Source organism: Balaenoptera ricei, chromosome 12 (genome assembly GCF_028023285.1).
Source record: "Balaenoptera ricei isolate mBalRic1 chromosome 12, mBalRic1.hap2, whole genome shotgun sequence".
Lineage (NCBI taxonomy): Eukaryota > Metazoa > Chordata > Mammalia > Artiodactyla > Balaenopteridae > Balaenoptera > Balaenoptera ricei.
This window is the reverse complement of record NC_082650.1, coordinates 47,037,362-47,064,489: the sequence shown is the minus strand read 5'-3', so window position 1 is coordinate 47,064,489 and position 27,128 is coordinate 47,037,362. Positions and strand designations below refer to the sequence as shown.

General features: G+C 38.2%; 1 long non-coding RNA gene across 1 annotated transcript in view; it reads right to left on the bottom strand.

Annotated features, from left to right (window-relative positions):
- Positions 1 to 510: 510 nt before the first annotated feature.
- LOC132376314 (uncharacterized) overlaps positions 511 to 27,128 on the bottom strand; it is an 82,388-nt gene continuing 55,770 nt past the window's right edge. Inside the window, exon 3 of the long non-coding RNA XR_009506268.1 lies at positions 511 to 746. This is a non-coding gene — a long non-coding RNA (uncharacterized LOC132376314). The remainder of the gene's footprint in view (positions 747 to 27,128) is intronic.

Genomic DNA, 27,128 nt, shown 5'->3' with positions numbered 1-27,128 from the left:
CTGGAGGGGCCTAAAGGTCCCAGTCTTCTTGTATGGCTTCTCTGCTTTAAAAGCTTATTTGGGGAGCCAACTGTTGCCATGTTTGGGGACATTGGGGTGCAGCTTTGTTGGGCAGGATCAACAGAACAGAAGGCAAGCTATTTATAGACAGGAGGCCCGGAGATCAGGAAACTAAGCCTGTTTTCTACTGCTACCCCTGCCAATGAGGCACTGCTTCAAACTCAGATTACTTCTATGTGCCTCAGTTTCACCTTCTATAACTATAAACTGGAGATAATAATACCCATTCCTCCCTGGTTTCTCAGTATATTGTGAAAAGAAATGATTGCATATGTGAGCCCTGGGGAGAAATGGCTTAATTCAAAGCATCATTATTGCTATTTCTTATTGCCCAATAGTCTCCAAAGTAATCATAGCTTTCTTTTACTAATATCCCATGCCATCTCTGGCCTGGTAACCTAAATGTCAAAAGGTGGATATTCCATTGCAGGTTTTGAAGGTTTCTGTTCTTCCCAACTTTGCTTTTAATTCACATGACATCCAATTTGCTTACTTTATTTTGCCAAACGTCATTTTGCACAAGCAGCCTCCATTAAGATGCAACAGGAGCTGAAGTGAACATTCAGATCTTTAAACATGACGTAGATGAGGTGGGGATGTAATCTCTCCATCTCAGAGGGTACCATCTAATTAGACAGTAGTGGCCATTTCCTTTTCTGATTTACTCTTCTGTTCCTCTCTTTGACCTGGAAAGAACAAGGTAATACTGCTTAATCATGTATTGTATTCAAACCACGCCAACCACCAAGCATTATTTCAAAACTTACCTGGGATGAGCTAGAGCATGTGGCCCATGCCATCAGACTCTAAGTCCCCTAAAATAGCTCTCTGTTATTTTATATGAAGAGTGATGTGTAACAATCAAACTTGAAATTCTATTTTTCAATTATCTTTTATTGTGGTAAAATACCCATAATTATTTTTCACATGCAGTTTTCTGGGATTAAGTTGTATTATGTTGTCAGATTTTCTTTTTTTACTGAGGTTAAAAACATGTAACGTTAGATGATTTATCATCTTAACCATTTTTAAGCATACAGTTCAGTGGCATTAAGTACATTCATATTGTTGTGCAATCATCACCACTATCCATCTCCAGAACTTTTTTCATCTTCCCAAACTGAAACTTTGTACCCATTAAACAACAACTCTCCATTTCCCTCTCAACCTAACCCTGGGTAACCACCATTCTACTTTCTGTCTCTGAATTTGGCTACTATAGGTATCGTCTATAAATTAAGCTATACAATATTTGTCTTTCTGTGACTGGCTTATTTCACTTAGCATAGTGTTCTCAAAGTTCAACCAAGTCATAGCATGTGTCAGAATGTCCTTCCTTTTTAAGACTGAGTGATATTTCATTGTGCGGATATATCACATTTTGCTTATCCATTCATCCATCAACAGACTTGGCAGCTTCTACATCTTGACTATTATGAATAATGCTTCTATGAACATGGGTGTGCAAATATCTCCTCCTTGCTTGCAATTCTCTTGCCCAGAAGTGGAATTGCTGGATCATATATTAACTCTTTTTTATTTTAATTTTTTTTTACATCTTTATTGGATTATAATTGCTTTACAATGTTGTGTTAGTTTCTGCTGTACAACAAAGTGAATCAGTTATATGTATACATATATCCCCTCCCTCTTGAGCCTCCCTCCCACCCTCCCCATCACACCTCTCTAGGTCATCACAAAGCACCGAGCTGATCTCCCTGTGCTATATAGCAGCTTCCCACTAGCTACATCTATTAATTCTTTTTAAAATTTTTTTAGGAACTGCCATACTGATTTCCATAGTGGCTGCACCATTTTACATTCTCACCAATGGTGCACAAAGGTTCCAATTTCTCCACATCCTCACCAACACCTGTTATTTTGTTTTTGTTTTTTTAGTAGTAGCCATCCTAATGGGTATGCTGAAATTCTATTTTTGATAAGAGAGTAGGAGATGGAGGGGCCAAGATGAAATAGGTTACAGGGCATTCTCATATATTTGTATGAGATTTCTCTTGGACAGAGTGATGAGGGCTAAAACAGAATGGCTAAGAGCCATCTCGGAGAATTGTACTTCTTGGTTACCCTTGCTCTAACTGGAGAGGAAGTGTATAAAAATGCCTACAAAGGATGTTGGAGGTTTCCCTGCTGACTCTAAGTCAGCAAGAGAAAACTGAGCCTGAGAAGAGAAGCATGTCAGAAAGAATTTAATGCAAAGTACTCCCTACTTGTACCACACATCTGGCATACAAATGTTCCACATGACCTGAGATGCATTTTAGTGTTTCACCATTTTGCAGTTTCACCATAAAATTTCCAGATTATTGACAGAAGCAGATAAGTCACTGAAGGAAGAGGAGGAAGGGTTTTCTCAGGAACTGAGCAATAGAATGGGGAAAACATGTACGGCTAACCCCGGTCAAAGGTAGAAATTAAAAGAATGAGATGGGAAGTTAAGCCTAGAGAAACTCTCTTGCTTCTGCTCTTCCCACCAGCAGCCCATGACAATCACCGACAGAACAAAACATCAGTTCTTTGTTCTACTGCTCACTTCCCCTTCTAAACTGCTGATGTCCTTGTTCTGCTGCCCCCGGGGACCTGATGCTGGCCTGCTACTGTCCAATGCCCGCAGCCCCCTTCTGAGGGATTTCACCCATCCTCCACTCTCTCTCCTCGTTAGGCATTCAAAAAATATGTATTGGATACCTGAAAACCATGGAAGTCAAACTATAATGGATAACTTGAGATTTTTAACTTTTTTTTTTTTTTCCAAAAATTTTGTTCAAAGCAAAATTAGTATCCTCCACAGTGGTGAACCCAGGAGAGGGAAATGGGAATGGTCTGCCCCAGGTGCAAGCAAGTCATCACTGTCTATAGAGAAATTTAAAATTTTTAAATACTATTAAGAATTTTTCAGTAATAATCTAAAAGAAAAAACAAGCTCAAAGGCACACTGCTTTTTATTTTCCCTATGCTCTGCCAACTCTAAACAATGTCAATGATAAAATACTCCTCCCCACTTAAAATATCTTTCGTTGGTCCAAGTTCTAAGCAATTGCTGTGGTTACTGTTGAGTTTTAATAATACATATGTAATCTTCATATAGATAGAAACATATTAGCCTTAAATAAACATCGTATTCTGGAACCTCCATTTGTATACCCAGAGACTCAGCTGTCCACATCCACTTAGAGAGTAAGTTCAAAATGGTTTGGAATCCTTTGAGCTTGCCTAGAGGGCAGTTAGCAGCTCCAATTCCTAGGGTACTACAGCTTCAAGTGTTTAAAACAATAGACTCAAAACAAACAATGATTGTAAAGGCAAAGAAGGCAAACTTAAGTCACTTCAATACTACCTCTGGAAGCAATGGAATAAATGGCAGTATAAAATATTTTCCTTTTTCCCAAGAAATCATTAATGTATTATATTTTAATTTATATGTATATATATAAAACTAAAATATTTTTATTCTGTAACATTTGTTTTGTTTTTATTTTTAATTAATTTATTTGCATGATTATCTGTTAAGTTTAATAATATTTTATTGTCTATATTTCTCTTCTGGCTGTTATTACTCATTTCATTGCACAATTATTACTGAAATACATTTTTCATATAAGGGTATTGAAAATGATTGGCACTGGGTGTCAAAAATACTAGATTCATGGCTGCTCTCACTACTTTTTTTTCTAATTAGTGCGTAATTCATTGGATTCAACTATCTAACAAAGCGCTTGATATCTGCCAGGCACGGGCTCAGCCATGGACATACAGAGACCAATAAAGCACAGATCAAGCCTCAAGGTTGGTGTCTCTGGGATACGGCATATTGGAAATCCCAGTTTACGGCTAGAGCATGAAGCCGAACTGAACATATTAGTACAAGTCTAACTTACTGGAGAAGTTCTAGACAATCCAAGACCAGATTGATCTGGTTGTTTATTTCATTCATTTTCCCATAAATGAGAGACCTGGCATATGCCCAAAAGAAGGGGCCTAATATTTTTTATACCTACTTAAAAGAATATTTATGAACTTTTTCTTATCCAGTTCTGTGATTATGTTTAAGAATCACCCACTATCGTTATGCCTCCTTAGGCCATGTCAATAAGCACACAGTAAACAAAGCAGACTTATGCACATCAAACATAAATGGACCCAGATCCCTTTAATTATTTTGAGTATTCCTATCAAAAGGAGCATCCTGCAACCTTCTGTGAAGAACCGTACAGGTGGTCCAAGGGGTAACAGAATGAAATTGAGCAAAAAAAAAAAAAAAAAAAAAAGGTTAGGTCAAAAATCAGGTAAAAAATATACCTGCAGCCAAGTCCCATTATTCTGTGGAATAACCTCCCAGGGGAACCTGTAATGGCCCCATCATTCGTGTACATCATTCTAAACAAGGATGGAAAAAATACTTGAAGATATTCTGTAAGGAAAGCAGCCTGTATTGGAAAAGGAAAATGACCTAATTTTCCATCTGTAATTTTCATGATTCTGCCTTGAATGGCCTGTTCACACATAATATCTGACAATTTGAATATAAGAGACTAAAAAACAAAAAAATGATCTTTGGCCAACCCTTTAAGGCAAAAGTTTAAAAGCTCTTAAATGGAAACATTCTTGACAATAAAAATCAGACTTAAAATTATGATAAGGCACTCGTACTTATTTCATATACATTTACATACTTATTCAGCGTGTGTGGCTTATTTTAAGATCAAAATTCAAATGTGTTACAACGTGCTAGTCACTGCTGCAGCATCTCTGTCACTGCAGCTGATGCTGTTACTGACACTTCCTGTTAAGAGTCAAATCCCATTTTTTAGGCTGAGACAGGAAATACCACTCAGCACTGGAATACATATGAAAATCAGGACACTTTCAAAGATGTAATGCAGGAAATCAACCCGAGAGAATATTCAAATAGTCACAATGTGCCTAACATTTTCAACATTTTCTTCCTCCTTTAAACAAATGTTGAAGCAAAGCTTCCTGTGACTCAAAAGCGACATCAATGGACTCTCAAAATGGCAAGTCCCACGTACATATTATTCCTTCTCTTTACACTTAATTTTCCTGGCTTGATGTGAGGTTTCTAGGGCTTTAAAGATGGCCTATAGAGCACATCTATGTATTTACATTTAAAATTCCATCTTCATGGAGTAGACAGAAAGTAAAACCGGCCATTAACATCAACAATTTGCTCCTTTGAGTTCCTACTGCATGTGGGGAAGCTAAGATACCAAGAGATAAGAAACCTGTTTGCAGTTCTTGAGAGGATTACAAGTTAGATGGGGAGAGGTGATGTAATCTAATAACATAAATAATAATACAATGTTACCTGTGTTTCCTTACCTGTAAAATGTAGGTAACAGTACTTACCTGGTGGTAAGGGATTAGAAGGAATGATTATGGCAAAGCACTCAGCACAGAGCTTGGCACCCATAAATGCTGTATCAGAGATTATTGACCTTACAGGAGAACTGCCAGATAAGTAAATTTTTTAAATAAAGGTGAGTTAGGGAGAAGCAGAGGTCAAGGAGAGGTGAGGCTGTCCATGGCAACTCAGGAAAGTTTCTTGGACAAAGCAGAACTTAAACTGGGCTTTGAAAAATGAAGACGACCAACCAAAAGGCAAAAAAAGTCCCCATTCACTTCCGAAAATGGCAATTGGCAGGACTATCCGAGGTGATGACACATTCTTCCAAACTCCCTTCCTGAGTGAACCGATGGCTCTATTTCCTGGATCTTTTAAACCTGTTTTTCCAGGTAAGTACAAACATCTGAGCATTAGCTTATTTACAATTTAGTCCTCATTCAATTTTGTTCCATTTCGAACTCCTCTGTAGCACAACCTAAGAGCACTCACCAGCCAATGTTTCCTGAAAGACATCTAGGAGACAATACCAGAAGACCCTTGGAGAACAACAGGGAATGGGGGTTTCAGAGTGGACTTTCGCTACCTTTTCAACGGAAGTCAAAGCAAACCAGGTGATTCCTTTCTAGTCAGTATGGACCAGTGACAGCCCCACACCCTTTGAGTCAGTGGGAAATGGTTTCTTAACTCACTTTTGGGAAATGCTGCCAGTGATTCAGCACTACAGGCTGGCTCACTGGGATACCATAAGGCATATTTCCCTCACAGCCTCCCCACCCCCTCGGTGAGAGGCAAGTTTCCCAGGCTCCAGTGTTACCTGTAAGCACTGCTGCTACAATGGGAAAGCGTATCAGAGGGTCAAAGGCAGTCTTTCCTTTACCAACATGATTGAGACTCTAGAAGGCTCTTTGAGTAGATACTGCATAATTTATCATCCAAACTGGTAACTTTTTGAGAATAAAATGTGGCACTACTACTAACTGTACTATAACAGCAGGTGTTAAAAGGGAAATGTCCCAGGAAAATTGGTTGTATGATCAACCTATCTCAGGGTCTTGGGTCCTTGCATGCTAGAGATACTGTGTTGACTGTCTTTGCCCTAGAAGCCTCAGATTAGTAGGGAAAATAAACACATACATGGGCGTTTATAAAGCATTGTAGAAGTCAGGGAACCAGGAAACTTCCTGAGGCGGCTTTTAAGAGTGAGAGAAGACTTCTGGGGAGAGGGGCTGAACTATCTCCATCTTCATCAGACAGTAAGGGATAGGACCCAAATTCCAGGCAGAAATGTCATTGAAAAACAAAAATATCTAATATTTATCAACCTCTTACTGTGTATTAGCCCCCTTATAAAATACTCATTTAACCCAGACTTCTAGTACCTCCATTTTACCTCCAAGGGGAAACAGTTTTAAAACACTGAAAGAATCTATGTCCCTTCCCTTGAATCTTGCTACGATCAATAGAGTACAGTGGACGTGACACTGTGTGACTTCTAAGGCCAAGCAGCTTCCACCTGGTTTGCTGAAACAAACATGTTGGATCCCTGAGCTGCCAGTAAAATGTCCAGCTACCAGCAGAAACCATTCTTCAGCCATCAGCCCAGGCACCAGACATGTGAGGAGTCATCTTAGAAATGGATCTTCCAGACCCAGCGTACAACTGTCCCCACTGGCCCTTTCCTGAATCTGGATCCACAAAATCTGGCTTTAAAATGGTTATTGTTTTATATCACTAAGTTTTGGGTGGTCAGTTTCATAGCAATAGTAACTGGGTCAGAAAAACAAAACAAAACACAAGCTTAATCAGGCAATGAAAGAAAATTCAACTCCAGAAAGCTTGGTATCAAAAATCACTCTTTTAATGACTTTTGTATCCATACAAGCACCTGTGGTAGCTGACATAGGAAGTTCAGAAAAGAAAGTGCTAGAGATGGATTTGGAGAGAAAACAAGAATCTATCAAGTTATAGATTTCCTTATAAACCACGTTGATGAGTCTGGAGCAATAGGGAAGCCACCGAGAAATTTTAAAGCAGTAGAATGTTCTACTCGGCTTTGTGTTTTAAAAGGATCACTCTGATGTTTATGTGGAAGATCTTCAAGGGAACCAGATCTGTGGCATTTAGGAGCCTGTTAAAGCAATTCAAGCAAGAAATAAGCCAACAGCAGTGGCAGAACAGATGAGGGGGAAGGGGGATAAAATGAAGAAACAGTAGCTAGACTGAGGACAATTGTTGAACGTTATTCTCTAATTCCACAAAATATTCTATAATCATTCTACTACCAAACCTGGAGGTGGAGAGGAACTGCAAGACAGGTAAAATGATTAGGAAATACTTCTAGAGATGCACTGTACTGAATGCTCAGGGCCACAATTGCCCCATAAACTGAAAAGTATAGATGCTTTCATTTTCCTTCCCTCCCCTTGAAGATGGTGGAGGAGGAACAAAGCATGATAGGAAGGTTAGTTATAGACAATCACTTTGAGAAAAATGTAACTATATTGTCAATAATGACAGCCAGGTTCCTCACTGTCAAAGGAAGTGAAAGAAAAGAGAAAGCTAGAAATAACCCTGAGATTATGAACTGGAATTGGAAATATTAGAGTGAACTTGTAGTTTTAGATAATAGATGATAAATATAGATTTGTGTGTATAAATATATATACATACATATATATGCACCTGTATGTATATACATATAGAAGTTCAGCTCTGTTTTCCAAGAGAGTCTAGAAGCAATGACACTCCAGTAGCAATGAGCAGTCTGAGAGCAGATTTTGGTTTCCAGTAACATTTTCCACTAAAAGGAACCAGGACTCCTTAGATAAACAATTGATTCCAGCACTTGGATGGGGAAGATACAACATGGGCTTGGATTATCTTTTTGTCATAGAACGTAAGGAAGTGTTCAAAGAATGATATAAAGATTGTCAAAAAGACTTGGGAGCAAGTTTACAAAGGTTCCAACTGGACAATTCTGGAAAACTGAGCATCGGAGTAATGATAGTAACAGATCACAATCCATTGAATAAAATAGGAATCCATAAATCTATACTGATATGAAAAAATAACTATTAAATGGAGAAATAAATGAAGGAGAAGGGAAAAAAATCTATCCAACACTAGAATGCCAACTGATAAATAATGGAAATAGAAAATCGCCATTTGACAGTCATATAATAGTCATTAATTCAGGCAGGAATTAGGAAGAGATGCTAAGGCTGGTGAGTGGAGGCTTAATGAGTTTGAAGCCTTTGGCATAGCCCTGAACCATCTCAACATAAAATCTTTATCAATTACAAAAAGGGGGAAATGGTGATTTTAAGGTGGAGAAAGCTGGCAACTTGACCGAGTGCTCAAGGTTGGCATCACCCGGGGTGGGACAGATGCTCATCCTGAGCTTCCATTGTGCGATCAACTTGGGAAGAGCACAGCGTCATTTCTGAGGTATTCCTTCCTGCCAGGAAGGAATGATCTGAGTCTGGTCATAAGAAAACCTCATAAAGGCCCAGGTTGAGGGACATCCTATCAAATGAAACGTCTGTACTCTTCAACCTGTCAAGGTCATGAATCACAGGGAAGGACTAAGGAAATGCTCCAGATTAAAGAAAAGTAAAGAGTGGTAAAAATTACCACAATGCATGATTCTGGTTCATAAAGGAAAAAGACTGCAAAAGCTGTCAAAATTTGAATGGGGTCTGTGGATTGAAAGGTAGCATTGTATCAATTTCCTAATTTGGAGGATTGTTTGGGATTAAGAGGAGAGTATCTTTGTTTTTGAGAAATGTACGCTGGAGTTTTAGGCATCGTGTCTACATGAGATATGGAAGTTTTTTGAACTGTTCATGCAACTTTTCTATAAGTTTGAAATAGTCATTTTTAAAAAAATCTTAAAGAAAAGTTTTTAAAAAACTGGGGGGGAGAAATTTGCAACACAGATGGAAAAAATAAAGTATAAGTGCTCGGAGGTTCCTTCATAACAGGAGCTAAAATAAAAGGGTTTTAATTCATTATTAAAAAAAAATTAAGTACCATTCCATATGAAAATTACCAAGTACAGATGACAAAATGCTTAGTAGTTTTGATTCACAAATATCACTGGCATTTGAATAAGTAAAAAAAAAAAAAAGTAAGGTTATGCTTTTCAAACTGTCTTTCTGAGAATTTCTGGGAGGTGACTCAACTGTTCTATAAATACTGAGCTCAAATTTCATTATAAAAATATGCTTTCAAATAAATTAAAAAATAAATAAAATATAATAAAAATACATTCAATAACATATAAGAATTATAGTTTAAAAAGAAAGTCTATACTACACTGAAATATGTTCTATACCAAATAAGAAACCATCAGTATGTTCACTTGACCCACTTTCTCTTGCCACCTCTATGTAGATATTTGAATTTACTGCAAAATGTGTCATTTATTAATAATTAATAAATGTGCCTGAATTTTTTCTTTTAATTCTGGAAAGATTCTGGCTGTATAGCTAAAAGTGTAAATTCAGATACTAATCCCTAACAGTATGAACTATAACTTTTCTTGAGTCAATTTTTTTTTCAAATAAAGAAAAAAATTGGATGGTAAAACTGATATAAACCTGCCACAGTCTTTCCTAACTTTTTTTTTTTTAATCTTTCCTGTTCATTTTGAATACCAATGTTCATAGGAACAGTCTCTTAACATGACTGACTATAATAAGCAAATAGTACAAATTGACCTTACAGCTGAGCATATTACTAGGGTACTGTTTTCATCTATTTTAAATGCTAATTTTTTTCCAACAGATGTCTAAGGAAGAGAGTTCTGCTTGCTTAAAAAAAAAAAAGTTGAAAGCAACAGTGTAAGATATTGTTTTAAAATATGTTGTGGGACAAGATACATTTCCTCTTTCATTTTGTTAGGTGATCAATAACAACAAAATATAAAAGTCAGGTCATCCTGGAAAAGTGGGCTCCTATCTTTTAAATGGCATATTTTGCCTGATAATCTGGAAGAGGGTGGAGTTAATGACTGATAATGAAACACAAGTGTATGTCATTTGATGTCTTTAGCTCCTTTGTAATACAAAAACCTGCATTGTTTGTATCAAAGTCAACTGATTAGCTGTAAATAGAGTCTTTCAACATCTGAGAATCATGTGCTCAATTAATTGGTTTCTCCAACACCTGAAGATATAATATAGCAAAAGAAAACAGTAAAGACCAAGAAAAAGTATTTTGTTAGGGATTTGGACCCACCAAGCCCTCCCAGAGCTTTAGAGCATTGGTTTTCTACCAGGGCAATTTTGCATCCTGCCCCCTCCCGATATTTGACAATGTCGAAGACACTTTATTGTCATCACACGGGGGATGCTATTGGTATCTAGCAGGTAGAGGCCAAGAATGCTGCTAAATACCCTACAATGCACAGGAGATCTCCTCCCCAACCTCCAACAAAGAACCATCCAGCTCAAAATAGCAACAGTGCTGAGGTGGAGATATTCTGACCTATAGCACATATTCTCTTACAGAAGAGTCAAGGGTAAATTTTTAGACTGTTCTGGATTCACACCTGAGCTTCTAAATGCCTTTTCTTCACTCTTCCCTGTTTTTTTTTTTTCTTTTTGGTCACACCACATGGCATGTGGGATCTTAGTTTCCTGACCAGGGATTGAACCCACGCCCCCTGCAGTGGAAGTGCAGTGTCTTCACCACTGGACCGCCAGGGAAGTCCCTTCCCTGTTTCTTCATAGCTCTCCAGTGATGGATTGATCTTCCAACTTCACTTCCTGGTTAACTCAGAAATAGGATTTATTATACTATTGTTGCCGGAAAGGGGACCCCTTCCAGGGCCTGAGAGTGAGCTCTCGTCTAACACTCGGAAATGAGTTGTCTGAGGAGACACACATACTGACAAAGCAAAAGACTTTATTGGGACGGGGTGCTAGAGTGGAGAGCAGCAGGGTAAGGGAACCCAGGAGAAAGGCTCTGCCGTGTGGCTTGCAGTCTCAGGTTTTATGGAGATGGGGTTAGCTTTCTGGGTTGCCTCTCGCCAATCATCTTGTTTGTGACCATATTTGGTCTGACTCAGGGTCCTTCCTGGTGGCGGGAGCATCTCTCAGCCAAGATGGATTCCAGCGTGAGGGTTTCTGGGAGGTTGGCAGGACATATTATGGGCTGGCATCTCCTCCCTCTTTTTGGCCCCTCCCAAATTATCCTGGCAGCACTGTGTTCCTTATTGGGACCTCCTGTTGTGAAACAACTCATGCAAGCAGTTCTTATCCTGCCTGGCCAAGGTGGGCAGTTTTGGTCAATGGTTCCCTAATAACTCCCCCCTGAGAGACTTCATACTCAAGATACTTCCCGGGAATTGGGGCAGAGGTCTTTTTCTTCTGTAACTACTGCCAGTAGGAGTGGGTGCTGTCCTATCTAGTAGAGTAAAAGTCTCTCTCCACCTGATCTAAATGGACGTATTCTGTATCTAAACCAGCTTCCACCCACATAGAAACAACATCTTAGTCTGAAACTGTTGGACCCTGTCAGACATAAACTTTGTAAGCAGCTGAAACAGGCAGTGGCCAAACAGGAGACCTAACAGGATGGTCACCTCCAGATCCAGGGAAGGGAGAGAATGCAGAAACAAGGGAAGAGCAGTCAAAGGCAAAATTTGGGGTGAGGGCTGCAAGGTGTGTGACTTTCTTCTGATTGGTTGGTGGTGAGGTAACAGGGCGGTGCTCTAGGTATCTTGGGCTCAGCCAGAAGTTACCATCCTCCATGGCTGTGGGGGGGCCTTAGCTCTGCGGAAGAGCTCAAAGATACTGTCATGTATGTTCCTTGAGGAACCAGGACCCTGCCCCAAGTCTGCATTATAGTTTATTGACTGCTCGTCCCTTGTTTCTGCATTCTCTCCCTTCCCTGATTAGCAACTGTTTGAATCTGCCCTTTGGAACTCAGGGAAGGTCAAGGAGGCTAAAAGAAGCCGATTTCCTACAAACAAGAAATAGGGTGCACAGAAAGGGTTTGTACCCAGGAGTCCCACAGGGTCCTGCTCGGTTTCAATTATACCTAATTAGGTAGAGTGGTTGGCTTACTGGTGTCCAGATCCTATGGCAGAAGTATTTAAGAATCCTGAATAGAAAATGTAAGGTCATCAACCTGTATTTAATTTTGTGAAAAAAAGTGTGTAAGTAACTTAAATTTAAAAATATATAAAATTATAAAAAGACTATCAATGCTGTGCAAAATCAATGTTTTATTAAAGGACTCCGCTTGCACTATTAAAAATACTTTAGTATAATTAAGATTTTTTTGATGTCATACAGACCCAGGTTTGAATTCCAGCTCTCCAACTTATTAATCACCTTGGATAAATTATTTAGCTACCATTTCCTCATCTGTAAAATGAAGATAATAGTGGACTTTTTCCTAAGGTTTTGGTAAAAGTAAAGTACAGATATATATGAAAAGTATTTAGCATAATGATTAGTATGTAGTAAATGCACAAAAGTGATATATCATTAACTGATATTGTTAAAGAGAAGTGCAAATATTCTTGTGCACCTTTCTGAAAAAAAATTTAATTTTGGTGGAAACCAAGACAGCATATTTGTCTCTTGAAGAGATTACTGTTGACCTTGAGCAAGTTATGTAATCTCTCTAACCCGTGGTTATCTTATGTTTAAAATGGGAAAGTAGTACTAGAATGTTGTGAGAATTAAATAAGTTATGAAAGAAATTCTAGCATAACGCCTGCCACAAACACAGTTTGCTTTAAAATCATTGTGAATGCAATTTATCACACTTAGTGAAACATTATTTACATTTAACTCTTTGAGGTATAAATATTTACCCATTTTTTTAAAAACATGAATAGATGAATGTTACTTAGGGTTGTCCTTGTTTTTTTAAGGGAAGAGTAGAGCAGAAGAATAGGCCTGTGATTTGAGAAGTGCTAGAGGATGGCTCTGAGTGATCCAGAGCTTAATCTACTTTCCCTGATGAGGTCATCTGTACAATAAAGAAAGCATCTGCTTGTTTGTAAAGTGATCAGATTGAAAGTACCAGGCATTGTTTGTTGAAATATTTCTTTTCACTTGTAGATCTCTAATCTCTGCCTTTATATGCAGCCTGACAAGTGAAGTGGAATGCCAACAGCCTTCTCTCAACAAACTAAGAGGCGACAGAGCAGAGAAGAAAAGGAATGTAGTTAAGAGAAAGGGTCCAGGACTTCACACAGATGACACCCACTTAGGAAAAAACAAACAAACTTTAGCCTTAGCAGAGGCACGACAAGCCCGAGGGCTTCTCAGAGTGAGAAACTGGGATCTATCCCAGGCTGGATCCAATTAATATAACAAATTAATCCTGATTGGTTCACTCATCTTACCTAGAAACATACAAAAGTCAGTTGCTTAGAGGGCTTACCTAGCTAATTGTTCACAGGTCATTAAATAATTATCCAAGAGTAGCAAGTACATCAAAACCACCACTAATGTGTGTAAATGTGCAATAATTTTTAAAAAAAGAGTAACCAGCAAGATTGTTAGATATATTATCTATACTTCCTTAGTTAATTGCCACTGCTTCCCACAAACTATTCCCCCAACCCTGCTACTGGCACTAGAAAACAGCTAGCTGTCTCTTTCACCTACGAAATTCTCATAACCGTTGCTTGCCTTTACCCAGGTCTTTATTCTTTTGGCCTTTGCTCTCCCTTTCCCTACTGTAAGCAAGCGAAGAGATTCAGTAGAGCATAGAGCACTGAAAAGAATCCACGAATGCTGTGTGACCTTAAACACATCACAAAATTCTCATCTGAAAAATGAGTATAATTCCTACCTCATAAGGTTTGAGAATTAAGCGAGTTAATTCATGTAAAGTGTTTAGAATAGGACCTAGCACAAGATAGGTGCTGTTTCAATTGGGGGATCACAAGTCCCAGTTTGCCTGGGCTGGGCCAATTTATGACTGTTGTCTCAGCTTCCCAATTAGTTTGGCATTTGTCATTCTCAGGGGGCCCTGGTTTGGATGACAATTCATGTGTTCAACCTGTGTGAAAGTGGTAAAGCTGCTATTATTATTGTTATTAGTAAACTGTAAACTTTTTTTAGTAGTTTAGTGAAGTCGATTACAAATGCACATATATGTTGAGATATTAATATGTGTTGAGATATTCCAGAATCATTATTATAAATGATTATAATAAGAGTATGATAAAAATAAAATAAAATGAGTATAATAAAAAGAACTAATTCTTACACACTTACTTGCTGTATGATTTGATGGAAGTTACCTCACCTTTCACAAACTCAAATCCTCTTCAGTAAAGCCAGATAATAATAGTCTCTGAATGGTTTTAAGAACCCAATGACATAATATATATGAAAATACTTTGTCAATTATAGCACTTGATATAAATGAAACATAATTCTTGGACTAAAAGTTGACTTAAAGTATCATGTTTCCATAAATGCCATATTTAGAAGCTGGCTTAATATTTCCTCAAGCCTTCTATGTACCTAGTAGTGCAGATGTACTACTGGATTTATAATATTGGTTTAAAAAAAAAGCATGAAGAAATCAGATGACCTGTTTGCTCAACCATGCACTAGAAACGCTAGAACTTAGTTCTTCCTACTTCTTGACTTGCTTTGGGCACCTGAAGAGGCACAAGAGAATCAGTAGTTAAGTGCACGGTTTCAAGTCTTTGGTTTGCCATTAATGAGCTGAATAGGATTAAGCAAATTCCTTAATGAATCTAGGTCTCAATGGGGGTAACATTATTACCTATTTTAACAAAACTATGAGAGATAAGTAAGATCATGATTATAAAAGTCTTAGCACAGTGACCTTGCTGTGCCTGATACATGGTAAATCTGAATAAATGTATTGTATGTAATTTTTTTCTTTTTTTAATTTAATTGTTATTTTATACTGGAGTTTAGTTGATTTAATTTAGTTGATTTACAATATTGTGTTAGTTTCAGGTGTGCAGCAAAGTGATTCTGTTTATTGTATGTAATTTTAGCATACTACTGCATGTAAGTAGTTCTTAGCAAAGCACTGAGGTCAGTTCAATCTATTTTAGATTGCATTTTATCATTGTGGAGTGGGAAGAGGTCAACAAGCAGATGACTTAGTTCCTGACCCTAAGAAAATTCTAAATTGTATCTTAAGGTTGGCAGGAGGGCAGCTGTTAACTGAGGTCAACAAATGTTTATTAAATAATTGCTATATGCAAAACACTCTGTTAGGAACAGTGGAATACAAGAAAATGAGTAAAAGTCAACAAAAATTATAATACTGAGGTCTCATGGAAACAGGCCCGTGGATGGTGACCTTTTGGATTGGCTCTGAAGGTTGGGACAGGCAGGGGGGAAGGCAAGAACAGTCTAGGTGGGGCTGAGGAAAGAAATAAGGATTTATTTCCACACATTCAGCTGACTGTTGGAGTAAAAGTGCATACATGAGCTATTGGTGTGAAACTTAAAAACAAGACAATAGATTTTTAAAGTCTCTGTATCAACCTTCCTCACGATAATCTAAAAAATAGTAACTATTCACTCACTAAATTTACTGTATCATGTTTAGCTGTATTGGGTGTTTTAGAGGTCAAAGGCATTTGGACCATACTGAACCTTTGAAAACCATTTCAAGTAGGATGACCCAGCTTTTTATATTATGTTTTATTTATATAAGCCCATATTATAATCATGATACTTAATTGCCCTTTGCTCTTACAGTGACAGAACAGAGGATGTCTTGAAGTGTCTTCCAGCTTTAAGATTTGGGCTCTCCACTTTTCAGAATGTCAGAGATCTCTGGGGAGTAATGAACAAAAGAAGGTTGCAGGTGTAGAAAATACAGGTATAGGAAGGGGAAAAACTAGTGTTCATTATCTTCTGGTTTATACGGGTTGAAACCTGCTGAGCAAATAATATTTACTCTAAAAGGCACTTTGGAATAGAGAGAACTAGAGCAACGTCAGTCGTACTACTGCTTCTTCCAGCAGCTCTGTAATGTGTAGGAATACAGTCGGCCCCCGATCTTGGAGTTCCATATCCACGGATTCTGCGTTTGGTTGAATCTGGGAATGCTGAATCTGCGGATGCAGAATCGGAGGATCCAGAGGGCCAACTGCATTACACCATTTTAGTTAAGGGACTTGAGCATCTGCGGATTTTGGTATCCGCGGGAGGTCATGAAACCAATCCCCCCCGCGCATACCTATATACACACTACACAGTCTGCGACCCTTTTCTCTCAGTTTCAGTGGCCTGCACATTCAAATGTGGTGGGCACTGACTGCCATGGTCTTTTCCTCCACTCTATTCTGTTTCCCTTTACTCAAAGGGAAAGCTAGAGACATCCCTCCCTGACTAAATGGCCTCTATATCCAGCAAAACATATAACTACTGTAAGGAGAGAATAAAGACCCCAGTGTGCCTCTATTTCTGTATTTACTTTTTTTTCTAAAATCTGAACTATACACTCTATGAGCATAGACGTTCCAACATCAGAGTTAGGTTCTTTAATTCTGTACCACTCTATTACCCGCCAAGGAATTCAAATTTAATGTAGTTTGCAGCTTAAAAGTGGCATAAAACAAAATTCCAGAAAATGTCATGGCAACACATCAGACATTTAATGTCAGGTTCCCTTACGTTCATTGCATTGCAAAAGGCAACCACCAATCATGCAATTTTGGAATGATATTTTACTTCGTAATTAAAAACCAGGTTCCTTGTATTTGGTATTCGTAGAGCATATGTGCAAGGCAATTGCTCCTTGGGAAGGAAAGATGGTATGCTTGAACTCTGAAAGAACTCTGCCTGCAATGCTGTTGTAAATAAGCTGTTCTCCTTCGTTAGCATCCCTCACCTAACTTCACACTTAGAGGTGTTGTCGCAGAGTCACCAAAGAGTAGGCAAACGTGAGCCCATGGTTCAAAACCTGGGGTAAATTTTGTTAGACAGTTTCTTTGTTCAATATGACAAACATTACCTTCGTTTAATTATAATACTGAGAACTTCATCTGATATGATCTCAGCCTTTGTTTTTCAATCCTAAACTGACATTATTGGACTCTTTGAATATAATTTGAATAACAATGCACCAGTTGATCTGATGCTGAGAGAAAGAAGATATCTGAAACACTGCTGAAAATATACCACCTTGTTTATGGTCTCTTGCTTCTCCTTTAGCTGTAGAGCTCCAAAAATGAGAGGCGTACATTTTAATAAAATCTCTTCACTCGAAATCCATTCATCTTGGTGAACTTCTCCTGTATGCTGATATTGTGGGCGTCCCTTATTCTGACACAATACAGCTTTCAATGTGCCTAAATAAGAGTACTACAAACATTTAAGTATTGCTTCATAATTTATTTTCAGCCAGTGGAATAAATGCCTTGTCTTATGAAGTAAGGTCCGATAAATTAAGGTACAATCATAAATGGAGGCATCTTAGCAAAGGAAATACTTTAATTGGGGTATTAATAAAACCTCAACTATGTAGAGACCAAATTTTTTCCTATTACTAAATCTTTTCCTCTGAAAGTGCCAAATCCTTTTGATATTTGAACTTTTTTTTTATAAATTTTAAAAAAATTATTTATTTATTTATTTATTTTTGGCTGCATTGGGTCTTTGTTGCTGTGCACGGGCTTTCTCTAGTTGTGGAGAGCGGGGGCTACTCTTCATTGCAGTGTGCGGGCTTCTCATTGCAGTGGCTTCTCTTGTTGCGGAGCATGGGCTCTAGGCGTGCAGGCTTCAGTAGTTGTGGCACGTGGGCTCAGTAGTTGTGGCGCATGGGCTTAGTTGCTCCGTGGCATGTGGGATCTTCCCGGACCGGGGCTCGAACCCATGTCCTCTGAATTGGCAGGTGGATTCTTAACCACTGAGCCACCAGGGAAGCCCTGAACAACTTTAAATGGAAATCATTCTTAAATATATTATGCAATTTTCTACCACCTTAAACAGGGCATATTGATCACAATAATTTTTTTTTCAAAATGACTCAGGGCCACTTTGAGCATCAATTATTATATCACACTCTAATATAAAAATGACCTCAAGACCTAAAGAACTCTTTTTTCTGTTATTAAATGACTCCAGGCAACTGTTTTCAACTTACTGTAGCACTTTATCCTTTTTGGTTCCCTCCTAGCCACTGAGTTTTTAAATTTTCCTTCTGAGTCTGGTCATCGTGCATAGGAGGAGTAAAATGCCCCCTTCTTTTTATGACTTTTACTCTGCTTTGGACTTAGGAACTACATCAACAAAGTTGTTGGAACTACATACAAAGCGTGAGTACACAGACATCAGCTGAGGACTCAGGGACATGTCTGTCAATAAAGCTTTGAGCTTTCTTGTGTGGACTTTGTAACATTTGTATTGTTTATTCAGAGGTCTTTATATAGCTCAAGTCCTAGACTTTTATATTAGGTAGGAGAGCTGCTGGTTCACTGAGTTCTCCATCAAAAGGGTATCACTCTGCTAGAACTGACTCAAGCTTCATATAAGGCAGATAATTTATTATTGACTCCTAGGAAAGAGTTTTAATAAGATGTAGTCAGTTGTTTCTTAACTATAACAATATATGAAGTAGTAAACAAAACAAAATCAGGAAAAACCCCAAATGAGAGTTGATTTTTTAAAAATTCACTCTTGGTTGGTAATATACTAAATTCTAAACATGTGACTTAGTATAGGATGGAATTTAAAATAACAGGCCTACCTATTTCATGGCCTATCCATGGTGTTGCAATAAGAGAAGTGTAAGATCCTACTAATTGTCCCACAGCACAGACTCTAAATGTGATGTTTTAGCAAAACTACAGTATCAGGCTGGAATCTTATTCAAGTCTGTACAGTGTAATATTAAGAATCCAGCACTGTAAAAATACGATGCTAGATTTCAAACAGCTAACCACTAGGGAGGTAATTAAAATTGGGGGAAGAGGAGTGAAGAATGACTCTCATTTTATATTTTATATTTATATATAGTTTAATTTTTTAAAACAACATGTGTGTGAATATATATGTATATGTCATTGTTTTTAGTTAAAATTCTTTTGATTACAAATAAAAATCACAAAAACTCCCACTAATTCCATTTCAAACAAAATTTCACTTTACTCTGTGGAATGACTCAAATGCAATCAGGATTTCTGCTGCTTATTTACTCCTTAAATTTATTCAGGTTGGGTGTTGTATTAATTTGCTAGGGCTGCTGAACAAACTACCACAAACTGGGTAGCTTAAACAACAGGAATTTATTGTCTCCTGGTTCTGGAGGCTAGAAATCCAAAATCAAGATGCTGGCAGGGTTGGTTCCTTCTGAGGGCTGTGAGGGAACGATCTGTTACAGGTCTTGCTCCTTGGCTTGTCGATGGCCTTTTTCATGTTCACGTGGTGTTCTCCTTGTATGTGTGTCTGTCTTCAAACTTCCCCCTTTTGTAGGAACACCAGTTATACTGGATTAAAGCCCACCCTAATGACCTTGAACTTGATTACCTCTGTAAAAACTCTATCTCCACATAAAGTCATATCCTGAGGCGCTAGTGGTTAGGACTTCAACAGACAAATTTTGGTGGCATTCAGTTCAACCTATACCAGGTGTCAACAATCTATAGCCGTCACAGGGCGCTGGTCAATCAGACCATTTTCTGAAGCAGTTTTGGGCCCACTCCCTCCCCAGCCACACTGTGACACTTCCCCTGTCCTTCCTCAGGTTCTGCTCTCAACTCCAGCAAAGGTGGAAGCAGCCACAGATCACCTCTGCCATCAAGCAAGTCTTGTGACAATTCCATTTTCATAGCCTTTTCATTCTCAGGGGAGTAATTCAAAGGGTAGCTGGAAAATATCTTTCTATAAAGACAGAAATTTTCCTGAAAGTTGAGAGTCCTGCCTACACACTTCCTACACAGACAAAATTGGCATTTAATTTTTTCCTTAGGGAAAACATTATTGCTTGAAAACTCATTTTGTTAGTGCTGGCACAACGGTATATTAAACCATGTTAAAAGCAAAAAATACACAACACATGCAGATACTGAGGCTGGGATTCTCATTTTACCTAGTTCTGAGTGAATATTTTTATGATGAAAGCGTATATCTTAGGGTAACACCCATTTTTATGTTCCTGATTCCTATTTTCTTAAGTTCTTATTCTAAAAGATCCCAAATTTCCCACATTTCTTATTTTAAAAGGAAATTTCAAAGATAATTGTCTTTATATAATCATAAAGAGGATCTTTAGCAATTAGCCATTGTAAACCTTCAACTCTCAGATCAGGAAACTGAACCCAAAGGGTACTGCTTGGTGATGCTGAGTTAATCACCAGTAGAAAAAGGTCTTCCTTAGATGGAAGATCCCCATGCTCTATGCATGCTTTCATAATATTTACAATAAGAAGGAGACCTTATAGAATCTTTACAAAAGTAATTAATTTGTGGGAAAAAAAAATACTATAGCATATATGCCTAAAATCCAGAATGTATTTGTTAGTTTTAAATAAGTCCTGGTGTAAGAGGAAGGTGGAGTTTACTGCCAATAAGTGCATGTTCATATACGGAGCTTGTGCATGAAAATATTATAGAAGATTACCAAAGGACATATAGAACATAAAATATAGATATATTCAATGTTAATACAGACCACATAAATCAACTTAAAGAGATAGCTCCTATTTTTAATTCAATGTTTTTATCAGCTTTCTATATAGATAGTATATTTTAAATGTTTTTTGAAAATATCTACTCATTTTGACATTCTGTTCTTCAATCTGTAAAACATCTTCTTCCTGTCAAACCTGTCATCCACACCAAATCTAGAATGGGATGCCTGGCTAAATTTCCTTTGTTATGGATATCACAAAACCAGGCAGATAGTATTTTTCCAGACATTTGGGATCTTCCTTGTTGAGTGAATTAGCACTGATAATGGTAAAAACAAATAAACAAACAAAAAACAGCACATACAGTATACACAGTATATACATGATCATTTGATCATGACTACATTTATAATTAATTTGGGAGCAGTTAGTTTAAATTCCATGACACTCTTATTTTGAAACTTTTAATTTTTTCAGAATTTCAGGAAAGGGTTCTAGTAATTCCTAAATAGATTATGCTTTTAGCTATTGAAACTCATTTCAGAAGTAGCAATACCTAGACCGAAACAAAATGGAACATTAAGTCAGTGATTTCCTGAAGTTAGAGGAACAAGATCTTCTAAATAATGAAAATCTCAGAGGGACTCAAATGAAATCCCGTTTTTGTTTCAAACTTAGTGGTTGATAATTTTTCTAATATTTTTTAATAGATTCCCTACTTTAATAAACAGAGTAAAAATTGCTTGAATCCCTTTTATGACTGAAAATGTTACAGTGCGTTAGAGTCATCGATGACAATTACAATTAAATGGCTGTGCAGATTTGACTGGGAAAGTACAACATACTGATGTTAATCTATGTTGACCCCAAGAAATACCCTGCAATTATTCTGTTGCCTTTTAAGGTCTTTGAAGTGAGTTGTTTTTTCTTGTTTGTATTTTAGAGCTACTCATAGACCCTTAGCAGAAGTATGGTGTAGTCACATTCTTTTCTCAATTGGACCACCATGCATCCTGCCAATTTCTGTGATTTGTCTTTCTTCTTCTTATAGAGAAATCCTAAGAAAGCAAATGATGTTTCCTTCACTTTACTGAATTCCAGTTCATTAAGGGTTTCTAAATCCAAATCAAGATAATATACACATAAAATAAAAGGTTTCTTTATTGGTTCATCCAGTTGAATCCTATTGTACAATTACCTATACTTATTATTCAAGTCCTTTATATAAAAATTAGGATAGCTCATTCCCTTAAGTCCTGAATATTTCCCTCATGTTTTTCCTTTGGTTATTAATAGTTTAAAGAATAATTGTATTTTTTTCAGATATTAGAAATAATCTTTTATGTATTTTGACATCTAAGAAAGTCTAAGTTTATAGGAGGTCAAAAGAGTATTAAAGGAAAGAGTGCTTGAAATAAACAAGCTGTCAGAACAGTTTCATCCCATAGAGATCTACAATCTAACCAGTTTTATTGCAATGGACTTTCATATACAGACATACATACATATATGCATATACATATGTACATACATATATACATGCCTTGATTTAATGGGATTAGTCCTGAGCACAGTCTAAAAAAAACAATGATATTACTCAAACTGTGCCCATAAAACACTTCAGAATAGCAGTGGAGGAATCACCATGCTAAGTGAGAGGTTACTAGCATATTGTGACAGAGTACCCTGACTTACTGACAATACTACTTAGCTACAATTGGAAGAAAATGTCACTTAAAAGATAAATATGTAAAGTAAATGACCCCTGGTTTCATTCCCCTGACACAGAGAGGACAGAGCTTGCCTTTATCACTCCTGTTGATGGTAGGTTCCACTGACTGCAATTAGAGGATGCAAGGACCCTGATGGAAGAAATGCACACACTAGTCTGGTAGCGCTTGCAGGACGCAAGATGACTCCCAGGAGGGCAGGCACTGTGGTTCCACCAGCCACATGTTGGTAGTGCCAACCACCCCAGGGCCAGGAGTGCGTTCTCAGGCTTTGTCCTGAGCTTGTTCATCAAGCAGAAAGGTTTCCATGCTCCCATCATTCACTGTTTTCTCTCTAGTCCTGCTCCACTTGTGTTCGGTCTCACAGGTTTTCAAATATTAAAAGATTTCAATAATAAACATAGGGGCTTCCCTGGTATATTAAAAGATTTCAATAATAAACATAGGGGCTTCCCTGGTGGTGCAGTGGTTAAGAATCCGCCTGCCAATGCAGGGGACACGGGTTCAAGCCCTGGTCCGCGAAGATCCCACGTGCCGCGGAGGAGCAACTAAACCCGTGCGCCACAACTACTGAGCCTACCCTCTAGAGCCCGCGAGCCACAACTACTGAGCCCGTGAGCCACAACTACTGAAGCCCACGTGCCTAGAGCCTGTGCTCCACAACAAGAGAAGCCACCGCAATGAGATGCCCACGCACCGCAACAAAGAGTAGTCCCCGTTTGCCGCAACTAGAGAAAGCCCGCGCACAGCAATGAAGACCCAACACAGCCGAAAATAAATAAATAAAATAATTTAAAAATAATAATAATAATAAATAAAATGATAAATGTAATTCAAATACTAGAAGATTTCAGTCCTCTGCCAAATCAAATATTACTCAATGTCATAAAGTCTTGATGAAAATTCTCAGCCACAGAAAATTCATAGTTTAATTGAGGCCTTGGAAGGGTTAACATTTTCCAAAAAGCTTTTTTCCCCAATCGGGTAAAATAATATCTTCTCTGCTTAGTTTCAAAGAAACATTATTTGAGGCAGACTCAAACACTACTTTTGTTACTTATATTCATGACTTTTCACTGGCCCAACTTTTCATTTCAAACATGTGCCAAGAACACCGTGATATGCTCTCTGGTGATGTATTTGGCATATTCTGTGACTTTGCTCAATCTGATTCTTCTGCCTTTGTGTTCCCCAAACCCATCCCTGTCTGCTAGCCATAACATTACTTGCCATATCAAATCTTCTCTTAGAGCTATCTGTTTACATATTATTCTCCCCTACAAGATTGACAACTCCTTAAGATAGAAACAGTCTTTCTTATCCTTGTACCTTCTAAGTCTTATACTTAGTAGACTCACAATGAACCAGAAGACCTCTTCCAAGCTTGTACATTTTGTTATGTGACATCTTGCCCTGCTTACCTTCAGGGATGCTGTGGAGATCATGCGAGATACAGATGTGAAAGTATTTTGAAAATGGGAAGAAAACCTCAATCCAAAAGCAAGACACAATATTAATCTATAGCTAATAAACACTGCAAACTGCTTTCTTTGAACAATGTTTAATTTTTAAGGATGATTTCTTAAGTCAGTTATTATAGCTCTGTATTGATGTCTTAAATATATTAATCAATATGGAAAACAGAGTGAACATTTCTAAAAACCTTTCTGAAAAACTGTATGTGTCATAGAAGAAAGACACAGAATTGATGTAGAATATTGCTTGTTGGCTCATGTTATGTGAATCTTAATAAGCAAAATTAGTCAACTAGTAGCATGTTAGATTGGTGATAATATGGAGAAACCAGCTGTGATGGTTAATTTTATGTGTCAGCTTGACTAGCCACAGGCTGCCCAGATTAAACATTATTTCTGGGTATGTCTCTGAGGGTAGTTTCTGGATGACAGTAGGATTTCAATCAGCGGACCTAGTAAAGTAGATCACCCTCCCCAATGTGGGTGGGCATCATCCAATCCACTGAGGGCCAAAGGCAGTGGAAGGAGGAATTCACCCCTTCTTCCTGCCTTACTGACTGAGTTGGGACACCTCATCTCATCTTCTCTGGCTCTCAGACTGGGATTTACACCATCTGCTCCCCTGGTTCTCAAGCCTTTAGACTCAGCCTAAATTACACCACTGGCTTTCCTGGGTCTCCTGCTCACAGACAGTAGATCACGGGGCTTCTCCGCCTCCATAATTATGTGAGCCAATTCCTCATAATATTATAAAAACTTCTCTCTTCCTCTCTCTCTCCCTCTATCCCTCTCTCTCTCCCTCCATCCCTCTCTCTCTCTCTCTCTCCCAGTTTTTCAACCAACACTAAGCTAGGTGTGGCTATGAAGGGATTTTACAAATGTAATTAAAGTCCCAAGTCAGTTGACTTCAAACTAATACAAAGAGAGATTACCCTTAGGGGACCTGGCTTCAACAGTTGGAAGACCTTTAAAAGAAAGCTTAGGACTTCCCTGAGCTAAAAGACTTCAAAACAGCAGCTGGATGTGCAATTCCTCTCCCTTTCCCCTAGGTCTTCCTTCCTGAGTGCCTGCTGCCTAAGGACAAGCTTCAGCCTGTGCTCGCAGGGCTCCAACCTGCTCATGACCTTTCCTTCTTGCCTGCCTGTGCTGTGGACTTCAGGCTTGCTTAGTGACCCCCATGAGAGCATACGTAGGTCAATTCTTTGTAAATAATACACACGCACACACACGCGTGTGCACACACACCTCATATATATATTCCCTTCTGGTTCTGTTTCTCTGGGTCAACCCTGACTGATGTAGCAAGTGTTAGTGAACATTTGTCAAATGAAAAAATAAATAGAAAAACTGGAAGAATATTCTACTACTTATCTATTGTGTAATGAATCATGCCAAAACTTAAGGGCTAACAACAATAATCAATTATTATCTCTCATGGTTTTTATAAGTCAGAAATTTGGGAGGAGTGGAGTTTGCAGTTCTTGCTGATGTTCTCTCATGAGGTTGCAAGCAGATGATAGCCAGGACTGTGGTCATCTGAATGTCTGACCAGGGCTGGAGGATCGACTTCCAAGGTGGCTCACTCATGTGGCTAGCAAGGTGATGTTGACTGTTGGCGGGAGGGCTCAGTTCCTCTCCCCACAGGCCTCCCCAGGGTTGCCTGAGGATCTCCAAACATGGTGGCTGGACTCCCAAGACAGCAAAACAGCAGCTGTGATTTCTTTAATGATTTACTCTCAGAATTCACACATAGCCACTTCCAAATGATTTTAATGCTCACACAGATCAGCCTGATTCCACAGGCAAGGAGACTACACAAGGGTGTGACTATTGGGAGGTGAGGATTGTTTGGTGCCATCTTGGAGGCCAGTCATGAATACGTAGCAAAATAGTAACATCAGATATCTCTGGACATTGGGATAAAGTGTATGCTTTTCTTCTTCGTGCTTTTCTGTCTTTTCTAAAATCTCTACACTGAACATATATTTTTTTTAATTATTTTTATTTTTATTTTTTTGGCCAGGCCACGAGGCTTGTGGGATCTTAGTTCCCCGACCAGGGATCAAACCCGTGCCCCCTGCAGTGGAAGCATGGAGTCCTAACCACTGGACCGCCAGGGAATTCCCATACATATATTATTTTTAAATCAGAGAAAAATATGTGTTTTTAATCTATCTTATGTAGAGGATTCACCTGGTTGTGTTTTAGAAAAGAAAATTAATGCATTGTAATAAAATAAAGTTTCAAAGATAAACTCATGTTTTAAGGTACAGAGTATTTTTAACAATAATATCATCTATACTCACATAATGACAATTATAATTGACAATATAATTAAGATGACAATATAATTAAGAAAATATTTGGGTAGCGGATCTGGGAAATGGAGAGGGCAACATTTATTTAGAAGCTAGACACAGATTTTCAAGTCTACAAAGATGTTAAAAATAATCACCAGTTAAAATAAGCCACGTGAAAATTTCTTTTAGTTTCAGGACTTCCATTGCTTTATCTTGAATCAATTTTTTAAGTTTGAGCTCATTTTTGAAATTGTTTGTTATGGACTGATTTGTGTACCCCCAAAATTAAATAGGTTGAAGCTCTAACCCTGATGTTACTGCATTTGAAGAGAGGGCCTTTAAGGAGGTAATTAAGGTTAAATGAGATCATATGAGGGGGGTCCTAATCCAACAGACTAGGGTCCCTATAAGATAAGGAAGAGACACAAGCGAGCACAAAGAGGAAAGGCCATGTGAGGGCACAGAGAGAAGCGGGCATTTGCAAGCCACGGGGCAAGGCTGCAGGAGACACCAAATGTGCTGACACCCCGATCCTGGACTTCCAACTCCAGAACTATGAGAAATGAAATTCGGGTTTAA